Source organism: Sylvia atricapilla, chromosome 2, assembly GCF_009819655.1.
Source record: "Sylvia atricapilla isolate bSylAtr1 chromosome 2, bSylAtr1.pri, whole genome shotgun sequence".
Classification (NCBI taxonomy): Eukaryota; Metazoa; Chordata; class Aves; order Passeriformes; family Sylviidae; genus Sylvia; species Sylvia atricapilla.
This window is the reverse complement of record NC_089141.1, coordinates 63,698,566-63,716,054: the sequence shown is the minus strand read 5'-3', so window position 1 is coordinate 63,716,054 and position 17,489 is coordinate 63,698,566.

Below are 17,489 nucleotides of genomic sequence, written 5' to 3'. Positions count from 1 at the left end.
ACTCTTCCTGTGAACTGGTAGTGTTTTTGGATCAGTGGGAAATTACCAGGTATGGAGATTAATTGTATTTCTCCTAAGTTAGCTTCACTTGCAGATTACTTAGACAGAGAAAAAAATCTTGACATAAACAGATATAAGCTGTGAATTAAAGTATTGAAGAGTTCAAAAGAGGAAGTAGAAAACAAAACTGCAGCTTTTGCTTTCCTTGAATTACAGAATTGAGAATGACGGGAAGCTCGTATGACATGTTTGAGGACAGAATTAGCTCTGTTCTCTTGGAGTTTTTGGAAACAAGTAACATGGGTTTTGAGGACTGTTGTTACATTTGGGCTCTGTTTCAAGTAGTCACAGAGTTTACAATTATGGTTATTATTCATCCATTAATTGAGAATGATTTTTAATCATCCAGCCAAACTCTGTACAATTCTTAATATATATTTCCCCAGAAGAAAGGTAGGTATTAAAAAGTAGAAAATAATTGCTAAGTTCAAGAAACTAAGGTAAAACCTCTGAAGATCAGTGCTGTACTTTCTATCATATATTTTAGGAAAATTTGTCTGGTTGTGACATCATTGATTTGTCAGAAGTATGGCACCAGCTAGTTACAAAATTTCTGCACAAGACACATCTGCCAGCAGTTAAAGGAAATGTTTTGTGGAAAGCAACTTACAACATGTATTTAAACTCCCAATTAGCTTGATCTATGGACGTATTTGGCACTACAGTCCCCAGAATGAAATTATTTTCCATAAATTATGTAAACAACGGAACCTTTATACCTCAAAAGTTATAGTAGTGGTACCAAAAGAAGTTGTTAAGTTTATTTCCTGAGAAAAATGCTTAAATATATATTTTAATGGCAGGCTGCTAGCAAATTTATATTCATTTATATTTGTATTCAATAAATTGTATATAGTGAAGAGATGTAAGTAAACAAGTTTGTCATCCTTGTTATGTTCTTTCTGATAAGGATTATATAAAAAGGAGTAAAAGCTTTATCCTGAAAGAGGGCAGGTTTAGATTAGATATTTGGAAGAAATTCCTTACTGTGAGGGTAGTGATGCTCTGGAACAGGTTTCCCAGAGAAGTGGTGGATGTCTCCATATATACCAGGGAACATCCCTAGAAGTGTTCAAGGCCAGGCTGGATGGGGCTTTGAGCAGTCTTAGCTAGTGGGTGGCATCCCTGCCTGTGGCAGGGCAGGTGGGGATTGGAACTAAATCATCTTTAGGGTCCCTTCCAAACCAAACCATTTTATGATTCTAAGATCAGAGAACTTCTGTTGTTAATTCAGGTGTATAGTAGAGTAACACAATCACACAGATGGATTAGCTGCTGTGTGAAATTCAAGCATTCCACTCCATTTCAGAATGCTAGATAGTGTGCTTTGGTACCATAGTAACTATTTTGCAGACCAGGGTTGCTTGGATCTCTTGAGATGAGCCACATGCAGAGACATATAATTAAACATTTGCTATCTCTTAGTCCACCACTTCTTCAGTCCTTCAATAAGTTTAATGAGGGACATAAATATTTGCATTTACATTAATAGTTCCGTTATAATAGCTCAACTTTAATTTTTGGCTCTGTTCAACCACTTTTCTCAGCAATGCTGTTATCTTATTTCTGTGGTGTGAAAATATTTGCTAAATAGAGTTCTTAAACAAAACTCTTGACAATGCTTTTTTTTTACAAAATATTCAAGTTAGGAAATAGGACATATTAACTGCAAGAAATTTCCTTCCGTTTGGCTAGCATTTGTGAATGTCTTCCATATTTCACAGATAGAACTCTTAAGAAAATAAAATAATCTAGATAACTTGTCAAATATGTTATAAATATTTCAAAAAGAAAAATAAGAAGGGGATGAGAGATAGTATGTTAGCTAACCAGTTTAACAAAGTGAATCTTCAATCTGGATGTCTTCTTAAACATCAGTGAAGATACAGGAAAAGGCATTTTTTAGGACCAGGAGAACAATCTTGTTCTTTGTATGGATTGAAGAACACAACGTTTTTTCACATGATGTTAATGAATGATTTTATACATTTCAACATAGGACATCAGCTCATATTACTGTAATCTTGCTAACATGGAGAACATTGAAAAGGAACCTTATTTGATTTGATGGCTCATTACATATTTTCACAAAGGTGCTCTGAGAACATAGCATATCAAACTAAAACACATGGACAACGCAGACTTATGAAGTTCCGCAAGTGATCCTGAGAAAGGAGAGTATAGTCCATCTACAGCTAACTATTGAGTGTAAATATAGCATCACTGACTTGCTAACGAATTGCTAAAAAGCTAACAAATTTTTCTTAGATATTAGCAAAAGGTAGGTGTGGGTGGGGAATAATTCTCAATGGAATATGGAAGGTACTTCCCTGTTATATGGGAATACATAAAACTCTGTATACTCATTATGTTTCCCACTGGATACTTGGAAGATTTGTGTACCAGGTAGTGCACCCCAAGCACGTCCGTAGCACCATATTACCCCATGCTCTCCACCTTCATGCTGCATGCTTTTCTTCACACACTATTTCCATACCACCTTACCTCTACACTCACCACCTCCGTCTTGCGGTATTATATCACAGTCACTACTTTCAGAAACCTTAAACCGTCCTCACACTCTTTCCACCTGGCAGCACTCCCTTACAGAAATCACATTTTTGAGAAGAGTGCATGCATCTTCCAGGATTCACCATAGTACCTGAGTAATTTTCTTGTAAAAGTATCAAGATTACCTACGCACCATCTGCACATCTCTCTTTGATTTCAAATTCTCCTTTCAAGATTGAGAATTACACATGTAGGTTTTAGTAATCCGAATTTTAAATGCATCTTTTGTTAGCTGCAGATCATATTAATACTTCTTTACAGAAGTATAACAGTAGTTTTAAATTGTTCTTGGAGGTGGAGAGCAGATCTGTCACTGTGTTTGCTGTATTCTGAGTCTGAGCCAATCCACTGGACTAAATCAATTTAGGAAACAGGAACAGAAGATCTCCTGACTCAACAATCTCAAACAGAATTTTAGTAAAGATACGATTAATCAGAGAAAACTCTGCCTGAATTAAGGTGCAAATGAGACCATATGCCAAGGTCAATAAAACAGATTTTACTTAACAAAGACTGTGAGATGGAGATATAGAAAGAATAGAAAAGAGAAGGGGGGAAGGGAAAGGAAAAAAGACAGAGAGAAAGAGACAGAGAGACAGTGAGCAAAAGTGCTACTGCTTTATTTGTAGATCTCCTGATCCAAGCATATATGTAGTACTGAAAATTCTACAGAATTAAACTTGAAAAGGAAAATTTCCTTACCATAAGAGTAAAAATGATTTTTCTAATTTCTCTTTTCTCTATACATTCTTGTGTTAAGGACCTCAAAATATGATTTTATTCTGGAGACCTGGATTGCTTTCTAAACATGGAATTTTTCAACAGAGAAAGTGATGTTTTTGAATTCAGAGGCTCTTGATATTGTTTTGCCTTTGCCCAGAGTCTTCTGGAACCAAAACCCTGGACTTAAGGGGTCACAAAGTCCCAGCTAATTTGAGTACTATCTTTTTGATCAGCAGAGAGCTTTTAGATCCTTTTCTTTCCACACAAGCATTTAAGGAAAACTGGAAAGATAACAGGCAAGAAAGGCACGTGATACATAAATGTGCATCTCCAATTCCTCTCTGAGCTTGGTAAAATAAAGAAGCAAGCAATGGGAAGAGCCATACAGATGATTCATTTTGAGAATAAAGTGAGTGCTTAGGAGCTTAATAGGTGTGGATTTTCTTTTGCATAAAGACATAGAAGATCCAATTCAGTTGTTTGAAAATATGTAACTCCTGCCAACTAATAGGACAGAAAACTTCTGAGTTAATTCCATCCAGCTGTGAGACATGACACAGGATTGAACTACTCTGCAGAAGAGGATGGACGAACTGGAACGAGACCATAGCCTGCAATGCAGTTTCATGCTGACACTTGAATTTATACGTCTCTGTGTGAGCCAGATGCTAAAATTTCAGCTATAAACAAATGAAGACCTTAGAGAGTCAGCCAGTGAAGCCTAGAAAGCATTTCTGTTGACCAGCTTCCAGTGCTCACCCGAGGGGAAACTCTTTAGGCTCCATTTACTCTATTGACTGTATCTTGACTGCATAGGAACCTTAGACACACGGCTGACACCTGGATATTGGCACACACATGTCTATATTTAGATATCTTAATCTGAAGCTGCACAGATAAAGATAGATTTGAAAGGAGGAAGGGAAAGGAATTCCAAAGGAGAGAAGAGAGATCCACAACGTTTTGAAGAGAATTAGAGATGGCAAAAGAGCTCCATCTATTCCCTGTTAAGGAAAGGAACTAATTAATATATTTTATAAAAATATGCTGTTCATATTGAGTAAACCAGTGTCAAAAGGGTAAATATGGCATATTGATATACATTGCCTTTGTAGAATACTTCAAACAGATCAGCTGACTAAGGCAAGATCAGAAATTAAAAGAATAAACAATGCATGTAACTGATATCAGATACTGGAGTAAGCTGAATTCTATTATTGATGAATTAATTAAAGATAGACTGATGTATGTATGAAGACAAGTGAAAACACAGAAGCATGAATAAGAATGAGTACCTATAAGAAAAGAAAGACTTTAGAAAAAAATTAAAAAAAAATTTATTTTAATACTTGAACACCTTACACTGTAACATAAACACACAAACAAGCATTATCTGCTGGTAGCATACTATCTTACCAAGGAAAATTCAACCCAGGATCTTGACCAGAAGAGAAATGAGTATGTATTAAATAAAATGTGATATAGTTCACTGGAAAAAAGATTCTGCATTATTTAGGAAACTGATAAAAAAATTAATAAGTACTTGAAAAAAGAAAATATCATTAACTGAGAATTTCTGAACAGGTTAGAGTAAGCAGACTGAGAGTGAGCCAGCTTGGAAGGTTAGAGAATACATGTAAAGAACAAATTTAGGATAAAAAAGGCTGTTAGAAAAAGAAAGTATATTTGAGCTGTGCAGTACAAAAGCAAGCAAAGTTTGCACACTTTGTGATGTGCGAATATTTCTTGTTTGTGGGCAGTTTGGGCTTGAAGCAAAGTCAATGGGAGTCAACATACTAACCAGCTTGTGGAATTGGACAGATGGTGTATATTGTGTGCAGTTCATATTTTATTTAATTCTCTGGCAGAGGGAAAGAATTACAGGTCAATATTTGTCAGAAAGTGCTGCAGCTAATGAGAAAGTAAAGGAGAATAATGTGTGGCAGCTTTTTACTTTCTTTTCACTTGGAAAGCTAGTGACTCCGTTAATTAAACAAATGCAATATATCTAAATGGGAGATTTTCAGGCAACGAAGTAACCTAATCCGTGCATTTCTAGCAATTTCACTGCAGAAAAAATATTTAGCTATTTTTTTTAGTAAAAAAAAATTAGTAAAAATACTGAAAATATTGTCAGTTTAGTAAGTTTTGCTTATCTTAAAAGCAGCAAAGGCAAGCAGTAACACAGATCCTTGGGTATCTTCTTAGTCTTGAAAATGAGAGTGTCACACTATCACAGAGAAGCCACAGGGTATCACTCTGCCACAGAAGCCACAGGCTCCTGTTCTGTGGATCTGCTGTGAACTCCAGCTTCTGCTGAGCTCTGATTCCAAGCTATGCAGTTGCCTAAGTGGTGCTAGTTTTTAGGGCATTGATTCTCAGTCATAGAAATGTTGTATCTTCTGCTCCTGATGGCAAAATAAGTGTTTTAAATAAAAATTGAGGAGAGCATGTTATCTCTATTTCAACAAAAAAGTTCTATTTCAACAAAAAATTTCTAAATTCTAAAATTCTATTTCAATGAAAGTTCACAAAAATGCGCTTAGTATTCAATCTACTTCCCTGAGATATCTAAATACTGCCAAAATTTTGTGAGCCTAGGAACAGGCCCCTTAAAGTAAGCATTTAAAAGTTACTCATCTTCATGGAAGGAAATAACCCAAACTTAAAAAACATCAAAAGAAGAAAAAAAAAATTATGGAATATGTTGATGATAAAATTAATTTCTTTTTTCCCCCCCTAGTTATTTTAAATTAACCCATTACTATGAACCCATTACTATTTTGGTAAACTCAGAAATATAATTTGAAATTATAACAATATATAATCAAAGTTTAGTGTCCTCAATAATTATTTTTCACTCACTTGTTCTCCCTTCCTTAATTTACTTTTTTAGATTCTCTGTAGATAAACTCAGGTATTACATGTAGGACACCAGCAGAAAAAGTAAACATCACCTTCACACATCATCTCTCTGCATGGATTAATTTCCATCTTCACAATAAAGAGTTACACATTAAATAATCAAATATTTGTAGAATATACTGAGAAATTAATTGTTTATCCTGGTCACTATCACTACAAAATTTGTAGATTGATTCAAAACTGTACATTATGCTATGGAGGATAATCTCTCCACATCTCTCCACTATTTCAACCTCAATCTTGAGTCAATTGATTAATCAGTAATAACTGATGATAATCAGGGTGTAAGTAAATACATTGTCTCTTGTATTCAATGTCAGCATTGATTACATCAGATTTCCTTGCTCTGCGTCCTGTGTCCCATTCCTGAATCAGCCAGCATGTATTTCTACACATGTTACCTTAGATAGTTATCTTTATATTTTGGTCTGATTTGACATGAATGTAGGAAAGTATCTCAAAGCAATCATTATTATCTTTTCAGTTTATATAACAAATCAATGTTTACTTCCTTCCTTCCTTCCTTTCTTCCTTCCTGCCTGCCTGCCTGCCTGCCTGCCTTCCTCCCTTTTTTTCCCCTCCACAAAAGCCCATTCTTGATGCCATGGTTTGAGAATGGTACTCCAGAATTCAGTGCTCCCAATGAGACTGTCCAAATCATGCTGCTTCCTGCTTTTTCCCCCTTCCTTCTCTCCCTTCCTTGTGATGAGACAGAGAGGAGAAATAGAGGTACAAAAGATAAAGCTTAGAAATTGGGAAAAGAACTAGTTACTGGAAAAACAAATAGGGTAAGAAAAATGAAGAGTAACGGCAAGCATACTAATAACAGAAGGGTGCAAGAGAGAGGAGAGTGATTCACTTGCAAAATGGTCAGAACTGTCTTTACCCAACTGCTCTCTCTGCCATGCTTACTCAACTGGAAGAGACTGCTACTCCCCGGAAGAGATTCATGAGGAGGTATGGAATAACCTCCAGGTCCTAACCATGCCCCTTCCTGGCTACTGCAAAAATTTACCTTGTCCTGGCTGGAACAGGGCACTTAATTTTTATGTACTTTGGCAGTCACTAAACCAGCATGTATATGATCTTTCCTCTTTGAGATGGAGAAATCGTGATGAAATGTTGTGTAAGAAAAGGTTTTTGGGATATATGTGTATATATATATATATATATATATCAGCAGAATTCAGCTTTCCTGCATGTAGAAGTTGCCTTTAAGATAAAATTAGTAGCTAAAAATATAGGATTCTCTGTCTTGTAGGCTTTTTCTTCATAAGTCTGTAAAGCTTTTAGGCAATCAAGACGATCTGGTGCTTCTGTTAAAGTCAAAGAAAATCTAATTTGTGCAGTCAACATGGCATGGATTGGTTGACCATACACAGCTCTTTAGTTCCTTTTGAGATAGCCTGAGATAATCTGGACTTCAGCTACCATTTCAGATGGACAAAGATCTTCCATAGATACTGTATTATATCTGCCAGACTAGGATCTATGTCTGATATACCACAGAGTATCTTAAATATCATTAAAAGTTGATAGCAGACAAGAGTCTGGCTCTCAGAATGTATTGAAAATAATTTCTGAAGCAAGGAGGCTAAAGGGCAAACCCTGTGTTTTCACATAGCTCTAGAAAGTAAATGTCCACTTGTTAAGGAAGTCACATCCAGTTCAGAATGAATAAACATTTCTGTACTGCTTCTGAATTGTCCTGAAGACTGTGGGTGTCGTACAGGCTGGTGACTATAAAATCTCAAACACAATGAAGTAGGTCATGTGCTTTTAAAGCTATTATTCCTCTTAAGTGTTCCTTTAACCAAAACTTAATCCATTTTAAAAATGCTAATGTGATTTGCCTTCCTTTTAGGCTTTTTTACCAGTCAAAACAGCACCTGTTGATTTATTTACAGCAGTTTCTTAGTGGAAAGAGAACAAGACCAAGAATTGAAACTAAAAGGCAGCTACTATTATTATGACAGACATGTTCTGCCTGTCATTTTGTCCATAATTTCGAATTCCAAAGCCCCACAAAGGCTTGTTGATAGAGTATTCCTGAAAGATGAAAATATTATTAGGTAAACCTGGCTATCTGATGATGAAATTGCTATTGCAAAACACTGTCTTTGAAAAGTGATAATTCTGAATAAGGTAGGAAAAAAGATATCTTTGGTCATTCCAGCTAGAAACAGAGCAAGCTAGTAAGTCCAGTCTTTGGCCATTTTTAATAGTTCATTTTTAAAGCAATGGAAGTATGTGAGTAGTTACATAACCTTGGTAAAATTTTAATGTGGACATTTTGTCTTAGCTTCTTTTCCTTTAGGAGAAACAAAATGAGAATATAAAAAATAAAGGAAAAAAAAAGGTGGCCCCCAAAATAAATGAAACTCAATTTCACGGCACATTATCTCTCTCAATTCTTTCCTCTCAGCTTTCATTTTCATTAAAATCACAGACAACCATAAATTAATAATTACTTCAGGTTGACTAAATGCAGGCCACAGTATTTAGCTCTCATTTTCCTACAGTGGCCCTTCTTGTTCATGCTGGAAAAATGTTAATTTAGATAATGTGGCTTGCCCCTTGTCATATAATTCTGTTTTGCAGTTTCACTGATCTATAATGGTCTCTTCTGATTAGGTAGTATTAACTTTATCTTTTGTTCAATCAAGCTTCACAGTTTCCTCTGAATAGCTAACTATTGTGAAATATCAGATGAAATGTTCTATTATCTATATTTCTGTTATATTTTGATTCATCTCTATGTTGTAACAGCACTCAGCAGCATTTGTAATTTCTTCCAGTAATAAATTTATTGGCCATTAGCCCAAGCCATATGTGAAACTTTTTTTGGCAAGAGCTATATATATATATATATATATATTTATATGTTCATATTCCTCAATCTTACTACTTTACAGTTTATGCACATTTCAGATTAGTCATTTTATCAACCTGCTTTCCAATTAAGAATGGGTGAATAGGTTCAAATAAAATAAAACCTGAACTTTCACCACAGAGCCTGAACTCAATTTGTTTCTGAGGTTTGAAACAATTTTGTGTAGTTCACTTACTATTATTTTTTTGGCAGAAGATTCTGGTAGTGAATGAAGGAAACTGAGACTTACAACAGCATTTATTTCTAATTGGTGATTGACTTGTTGCTAGTGTCATTTTCATGAAATCATTTAACTTTTCCATGCCTCAATTTACCCATTCTTAGAAAATACTCACTTGAAATTAAATGAGTATCTAGCTGTCTTCAAGGGAAAACAATGGCTATGGCCTCCTCTAAAAATTGTTTCAATACACAAATTTTTATAGAAAAACCTCACACAAAACAAAATTAAATTCCACTGACAATAGGACAGAAATGACACTTTTTATTCATAAGTGAACAACTCAAAGTTTCTAAATGCTTACATATTTTGTACTGTATTTTCATGGTAAGTTGCAACAGAATTCAGCTTTTTTCTCAGGAATCCTTTAGTAGTGAGATTCTACTTCTTGCAAAGTAAGGGTGATAGTTCTTTCATGAAATAACCTGTGTGAAGTAATTAGATGAATATCACTGGTGTTCCCAGATGAATATCACTGTGTGAGGAATTCCTAGATGTGTAGATACCTTTTGCACCCACACCTATCTAAACTAAATAAATTATTGCAGTAATTTTACCTGTGAATATAAGTGGGCAAATATGGTTGCTAATTTCAGAGGGATTGTGGGCCCCACTTTTAATGAGTATTCATAAAATTTAATATAATCAGTAAAATTTATTTCAGGTAGATTCTTATTCATGTTCGCCCAAACAAATTTTCTTGAAATAAGACATAGGAAATTGCCTAACTTGACATTAAAGACCATTGGTAACCATTTGAAAATGATATGTAGCTTTTTCCCAAGTGTCAGAGTTCTAATTCCCATGACATATGTTCTATAATAAGATATATGTCCTCACAGTTTTAAATAAATGCATTTTTCCAAGTGAATGGCATATTTTCTTTCACCCTTGAAAATTGCTTATATAAACATTCTGGTAACAGGCTATTGACATATGGCCTAATCTAATTCCTTGGCTTTTTTTTTTTTTTTTTTTTTTTTTTCTTTCTTTTAGGGAAATAACCTAAAGTCATTAGTGGAAGTTTGAAGATGAATAAGTAAAATTGGCCTGTAGAATAATTTTTGTTATATAAAATTTATTTTGTATCTGTCTGGACACAACTAAAACATCTGAAGATGTGGTGATCTGCTGTAGATTATCATTCAATTTAAGTCAATACTTAAAATTTTAAAATAAATCCTGTATGGCAAATTACATAATACATGAATGCTTCTTTCCTGAACCAATAAACATTTATCACTTATTACAGCAACATACTTAAATGGACCAAAGCATCTTCCATCATCCAAATGATTTAACTCAACAGTGATGCACCTGTTCCATAAGCTAAGTTTTTGACAATCTTTAGGTATGCGCACTCAAGAGAAGAGATATGAACTAGTTTACAGAGTAATACATGAGAAAATAAGATCTATTTATGTCTGTTGAATTAGTAATCATATTGTCACTGGCAAGTCACTTTACCTCTGAAGTCCTTCACAGTTATGTTTCCCTTGAAAGAGAAAGATGAATTGACTTGGGCAATGACAAGTGGATCCCCTTTTTGCAGCCTGTGATACAGCATATCAGTATCTAAGGCAGGCTTATTCTTCAGAAAATATAGATGTCTGGAGCATAAATGTCTTTATTTCAACTTGTCATTTAAATTTGCCACATATCCAGTAGAGAGGAAGAAGCATTTTTCATCATTCATCTGATCCTAACACAGCCATTAAATGTAGGTCAGAGGAACTGTACTTTAGTTTCTCTTTCTGAGCACTGCCTCTCAGCAAAATTTAGACAAGTAGCTCATACATAGATGTCTACATCATAGACACCTGAAGTCAGGTGAAATGTCCCTAAAATCTTTGCTCTACATACTCTCGAATCATAGTGATTATTGGATGCTAATGTAAATGTCTTTGCGCATTTTGCTGATATCTATAAAAGTTGCCTTAGGAGAGGGGAAAAGTAGGCAGGTGGTGTATTTGAAAGGCCTCTTGCCCATGCAGTATGAAAAAATATAATAATCTGTGTTCCTTGAAATTTTTTTTTTTGATAAGGAAGGCAGAGCAGCAAAGCAAAAGTTGCCTGAGGGGTATCACATGGTAATTTTAGGCAAGAAAAGACAAATTAAATTGTCACAGAATTAAATTTTTCTAAAATACTTGCAGTGAAAATATTTTAATTAGCATTTCTTTAAATAAAAATCAGGATAGCATTTTCCCTTCCAATAATAATTCTTTTGTTCAGCCCCAATTCAAACATTGTGGCACTGTATTAATGCAAGACAACTTGAAAAATGGAACTGACTAGTTTCCATTTGACTGAAATGAGAACAAGATCTAGCCTTAGGCAACAGGATCATAACTAGCCAAAAACAAATGCCATTTTTAAATTTCATGAAGTGATTATTTGCTGTTAAAAAGTCAGTATTTCCCAACACATATAAGACAGTAATAGAATCTGAGCTCTCAAATGACCTTATGCTTACAAAGGAAATAGCTGTAATATATCAGCCATTCCAGTGATCACTGGAAATAGGGCTCTATCAGATCTTGTTTGAATTAAAATAGTATAAATTAGTATAGCACTACTTCAAATTGGAGTGGAACCATAAACTTCAACAAGTCTTTACTGATTCAACTCAACAGATACAGGATTTACTAATTGTACAGTGATGGATCTGACTCATCAGATTTTCAGTTTGACGGATGTGTCTCTTTGCAAGTGTTCATTTCCACACCACTCTAGAGTAACAGACCCATGTAAAACTTTGAGGGAATAAAAAGGAAGGAAAGAGAAGGGAAGGGAAAGGGAAAGGAGGAAAATGCAGATTTTAGGTGCCATATCCAGTTAGTTAACTCTATACTGCAGTACTGAATGCATTTTTTTCAGAAATAAAAATATATTAATATATGAATAAAACAGACTAAGGTAAGATCATATCTAGAATATAAGCAAGAAAAAATGCTGAATATGCTTTTGTATGTTAGGGTTATGGTTTTGTAAAAGAAACAAAAAAACCCCACCCACAAACAAACAAAGAAAACCAGAACATTTCCTTCTGCATGTCTCTAGCTGTTGTTACACTGTGACATGATAGAGTCTTGCTAAATTTCCTTGCTCATGCTGTTTATATCCACAGTACAATGTTACCTGTAGGGAAATATCCCTGTGATTGAGATATTTTATCAAAGAAATCACAGTTGCAGAGAGTGTGTGTCATTTATGCATTTGATGCCATAGTCTCGTCACACTGAAAGAGTTAGTCCTGGGGAAAAAAAAGTGCTCTAGCATTTTATAGTGTACCATTAAATACTGTAATTATGTACTTCAATTCCTCACATCTCTATGGATCTATGTAAGTGAACATTCATGCTTTGAAAGTTCCTGCTTTTTGGGAACACTGCTATGGGTTGTGATGCATAATTTTCTGTAAAGACATACTTTACAATTAAATGTTTCAATTACATGAAAATTTAAAAGACTAATAAAGTTAATATGATTAGGGATTTAGTAAACAATTTTTTTTCAGAATACCTGAATCAGCTAGCTGGACAATCATGGCATCTAACTTTGAGGAATAATTTTGCTAGGACTTCACTTTGTGTTTTGTTATCTCTGAAAAGAAAAAAAAATGTTTGTGTAACCCACTTTTTACTGCATGCTTTGGATCTCCTCTGCCCAATCCTATTGTGATGGCCTGAGAGAAAATATTTAGTCTTCCAATGGAGCAATGATGAGATTGTATCTCAGAAGTGCTGGCCAAGAAAATTCCCTTTGATTTCAATTCTTGAGGGGAATAGTGAACCATTATTTTTTTTTTCTAATAATTCATGCTTTAAAGTAATGGAAGGTGAAAATTAAGTATTTCTTCTACCAAAATGTCAAATCCCCACCCTTACAGGTAAAGTTCTGATTTTCTGGTCACAGAAATATCTATATCAGGTATATGTGGGAAAATAAAAGTAAGGCAGATATCTGGCACATACCCAGGTGGATGAGGCAGAATATATTTACAGAACTAATTATGGCTAGGAGAATTAATAGCATCCTTTCAATATTCTTAACATTGAACACTTAAAATAATGCAAAATTAAAGTTATGTAACTTATCCATATTGCAGGAATACAAATACACTTTGCTGCACATTTATAAACTTAGATACACACCTATATTCTTTGTGAGAAAATGATTTTTTTGGTTTTCCCCAATTTCTCTGATTTTACTTTTCTAATAAGAAGTAGTATGCAAGGAAGGAAGAAAGAGCTGAAATTTCACAGAGTAGATCTTTGACTGTTCTCACCTTCTGCCAGTCTCACAGACAGGAACAAGCATTTTCAAAGTATTTAGACCCACAAATACACATTGCACTCCAGCTATGCTTCTGAGTTGTTCATACATGTACTATTTTTACATCAATGCCCACTTTTTGCATAGATTAGAGACTTTGAGATGATCAGATCTAAGAGTCCCCTTTAACACTTCAAGTTTAAAGTAAAGAGTCTAGACTTCTCTGTATCTGGTAAGAAAAAAAAGAAGAAAATCCTCTTATGTCTTCTATTGCATCAATCACTGCTCTTCTTTACTAGCTATTCCCTTCAGAATACTTTGAAATGAGATCTGTCTTTGGATTGTCCTACCTGCCACAGTTCAAACACCTTTCTAAAGAGTGGCAATAAAAAGCTCTAAGTGCAAACCTGGCAGAACAAGGAGTCATTAAGCCCCTTAGATACCGTGAAAGTGGTGATTGCATAAGAAACTATATAGATAGATGAAAGCTTTGGAAAAACATAGCATGCTAGCAGAACTGTAGGAATTTATTCCCTTCATGCAAATAACTTTAAATTTAGAAGTCTTGTGTATGCAAAGAATTCAAAGTGGTGTTGCACTCATAGACAGTCAAACTTTGTCAGTGGACAAGAAATTGCATTTTTACATGTGTAAATCTGCCTTACATCTGCATATGTATTTACTTAAAATGCATGTAGAACTGTTGATTCCTGTCTGTTCAGAGAGAATTGCCACGCATTTAGGTAATAAAACTTCATCCCATGATTACTCTAAATTTTTGATAGTAGATGACATACCGTCATGATTTGGAATTAGTAGATAACTATTTACGGCATTTTGTTTGTGAGGTATATGACTACTGAAGGCTTTTCAAACTTTCTATGACTTTTAATAGGGCTTCATCTGAAGAATTTCTAGAAAATCAGACAAGTCCTGCTATTCTTAGACAGTGGAAGCAATTGCTTTTTCCCTAAGATATTGACAGCATCACACTATCATCTCACGTTCAGCACCAATTTAGCGGAGATCTGCAAAATGAATAGGTACTTGTACCTCAGATTCTGTGAACTTCCATTGGAAGGAGGAGAGTTTCCATGACTAAACATGCTGCTGCCCCCTCTTGGCAATTTTTATGGTTTGGGACACTTGATCAGTTCACATGGGTGTTGAATGGATGGGCTGCTTATTTGGGGTCATTTTGGAAGCCTTTACCCTACATTGCTTTCCTGATTTAGTCAAGTTACTTTCTTAGCTTAATTTCATTGAACAGCTCAACACCCATAATATAGAAATACGTTTTCAAGACAGTAGTTCAAAATCTTACAGGACACTATTGGGAAAATTTGACAAAACCTTATTTGTGCTATACAATCATAATTTTTTTCCTCAGGAACATTTTTTTATATATTTCCCCTACAGACTACCTTCAGTTGATACTCAGTTCATACAGATTACCTTCAAATTTTTCAACATCCTCCTTCTTCCTGAATTTATACCTGCATAATCTTAAATCCCACACTCATTGTCCTGTCCCAGTCCCCTCTTGGGTTTAGAAACATTCTCAGGTGAAACTAGCACAGCAAAGCCTGTGGAATCTGTAAACACAGTATTAAATTTCTTACTCATTATACACCGAAGTGGGTTGTCCTTAAAACTTCCTTTTATGTTTATATGTCAGCTGCTGTTGAGGCCTTTTATTACTCAAAATCCATCAACTTGAAGGTCATGCTTTTATAGACCGTTGATGTCACTGCCTTTTGCATTTAGTGTAATGTGTGCTTGAAGATATAGTGAAGGCAAAAGGGCTTTTGGTTTCCTTGGGGAGTCCCATGCTATTATGTCCATGACTAGATTCACATGACATTTCCTTATAAAGTAAGAACTTTATCTCTGATGTATAGAAGTGGGATGAGTTGAGTTCTGGCATAGCATGCTTCATATTTTCAGATATTTTCATTTTTTCTGACAAACAAAAGCTATTTAATATCAAGAGAAGCTAACATATGTGGGTGGACCTCAGAGAAAAATATTTGCTTTACAATCTAAATTAATTCCGAACTTGTAGATATCTATTTTTTTAGAACATTACTGTGATGTGCTCTGCATTTTGACGTGCATAAAATAGTGCCTTACCTTTGTTGTTATGTGTTGCTTCAGTATTCAATTTGGAAAAAAATAGATAATTCCAGAGTATAAAAAGATTTTCAAAATATTCAAAATCCAAGTACATATTGTTCTCTGTTTGTTGATGATCATAGCTGTCAAGGCAGTACTTTCTACAAGACATTCATTTTTCCTTTTCAATGTAAAACTATGCAAAAAGGAATACTGAAACAGAAGCATTTAAAATTGAAATAACTTTATCTTATGCTAGGATGTATCTGGAGAGAAGTATGGATTTGAGAACAAAATACCAGGTATATAAAACTATATGTAAAGTGGCATGTGTTAAGACAAATGAGAAAAGAGAAAAAAAGCTTTGCAATTGAGACTCAGTGGAGACACCTGATCTCTTTGGATTATATGAATTCATTAGAACTTATATAACTACCAAGCAGTATCCCAAACTATACCAGTTTTGGGATAAAAAACTTCTCTCTCCTTGCAAAAATTTTAAAGCTTGCATGATTGAAAGTCAAGCAAAAAACATCAGATTTTTCATATCTTCCTATGTTTAACCTCTGCTTCAGACTGACCATTTTGTTTACTGTTAAATATAAGCACAACTCTAGGATTAAACAATTTCTTCCAGGTCTGTAATTTTAATCATAGTTGGTAGCAGGAACCATACCTCCTGTATTTGAGAATTGCTTCTGTACCTATTTGTCTCTTGGGTCAAAACTAAAACTTGGTGACTGGAAGTAGAGTATCACATAACAGAGACTAAAGGGATGCCTAACCCATACCATCCTCAATCAGGCATATGGGAATCTCATGAAGTTCAAGCAAAGGAAATGCAAAGGTTTGCATTTGGGGAAGAATAATCCATTGCACTAGCACATGCTAGTGATTTACCAGCTGACATGCAGCTCTGCTGAGAAGGATCTAGAAATCCCAGTGTACCCCACCTTGACCAGGAACTATATAAATGTTTGACGTCTTGCAGTCAACAGCACCAACAGAAAATTCTGGGTTGTATTAGGAAACACATTTCCTCTAGGTCAGGAGAAGTGATTCTGCCCCTCTATTCAGCCCTGGTGAGACGCAGCTGAATTGCTGGATCCAGTGTGGGGGTCTCCAGTATGAGAGAGAGCTGGATATCCAGGAATGAGTCTAGCAGAGAGTCACAAAGCTGATGGAGACTGGAGCACCTGTCGTGTGAAGAGAAGCTGAGAGAACTGGAATTGTTCAGCCTGAAGATGAGAATGCTCAAGGGGATTTTATCAATGTGCGTAAATACCTGATGGAAGGAACTAAAGAAGCAAAAGCCAACACTTTTCAGTACTGCCCATGACAGGACAAGTGGGAATCAGCACAAATTCAAATGCAAAAAATTATTTGCCCAGAGAGATGTAATCTCCATTCGCCACTCCTGGAGATATTCAGAAACCAAGGAGACACAGCCTTTGGCAACTTGCTCTAGCTGAAAACTTGAACAGAAGGCTTGGATTTTAAGTTACCTCAGCATGTCCCTTCCAACCCAATGATTCTTCTGAAATATGTGAACTTTATTTTACATTAACTATTGACTCGTATTTTTTTAATTAAAAGAAAAATCTTTAGCTCCCATAAACAGGAAATTCATCCTCATTTGCCATTAGGCAGATATCTGCTCCTGCACTGAAATAGTATGATCACTGTTGTGTCTTCTAGGACAGT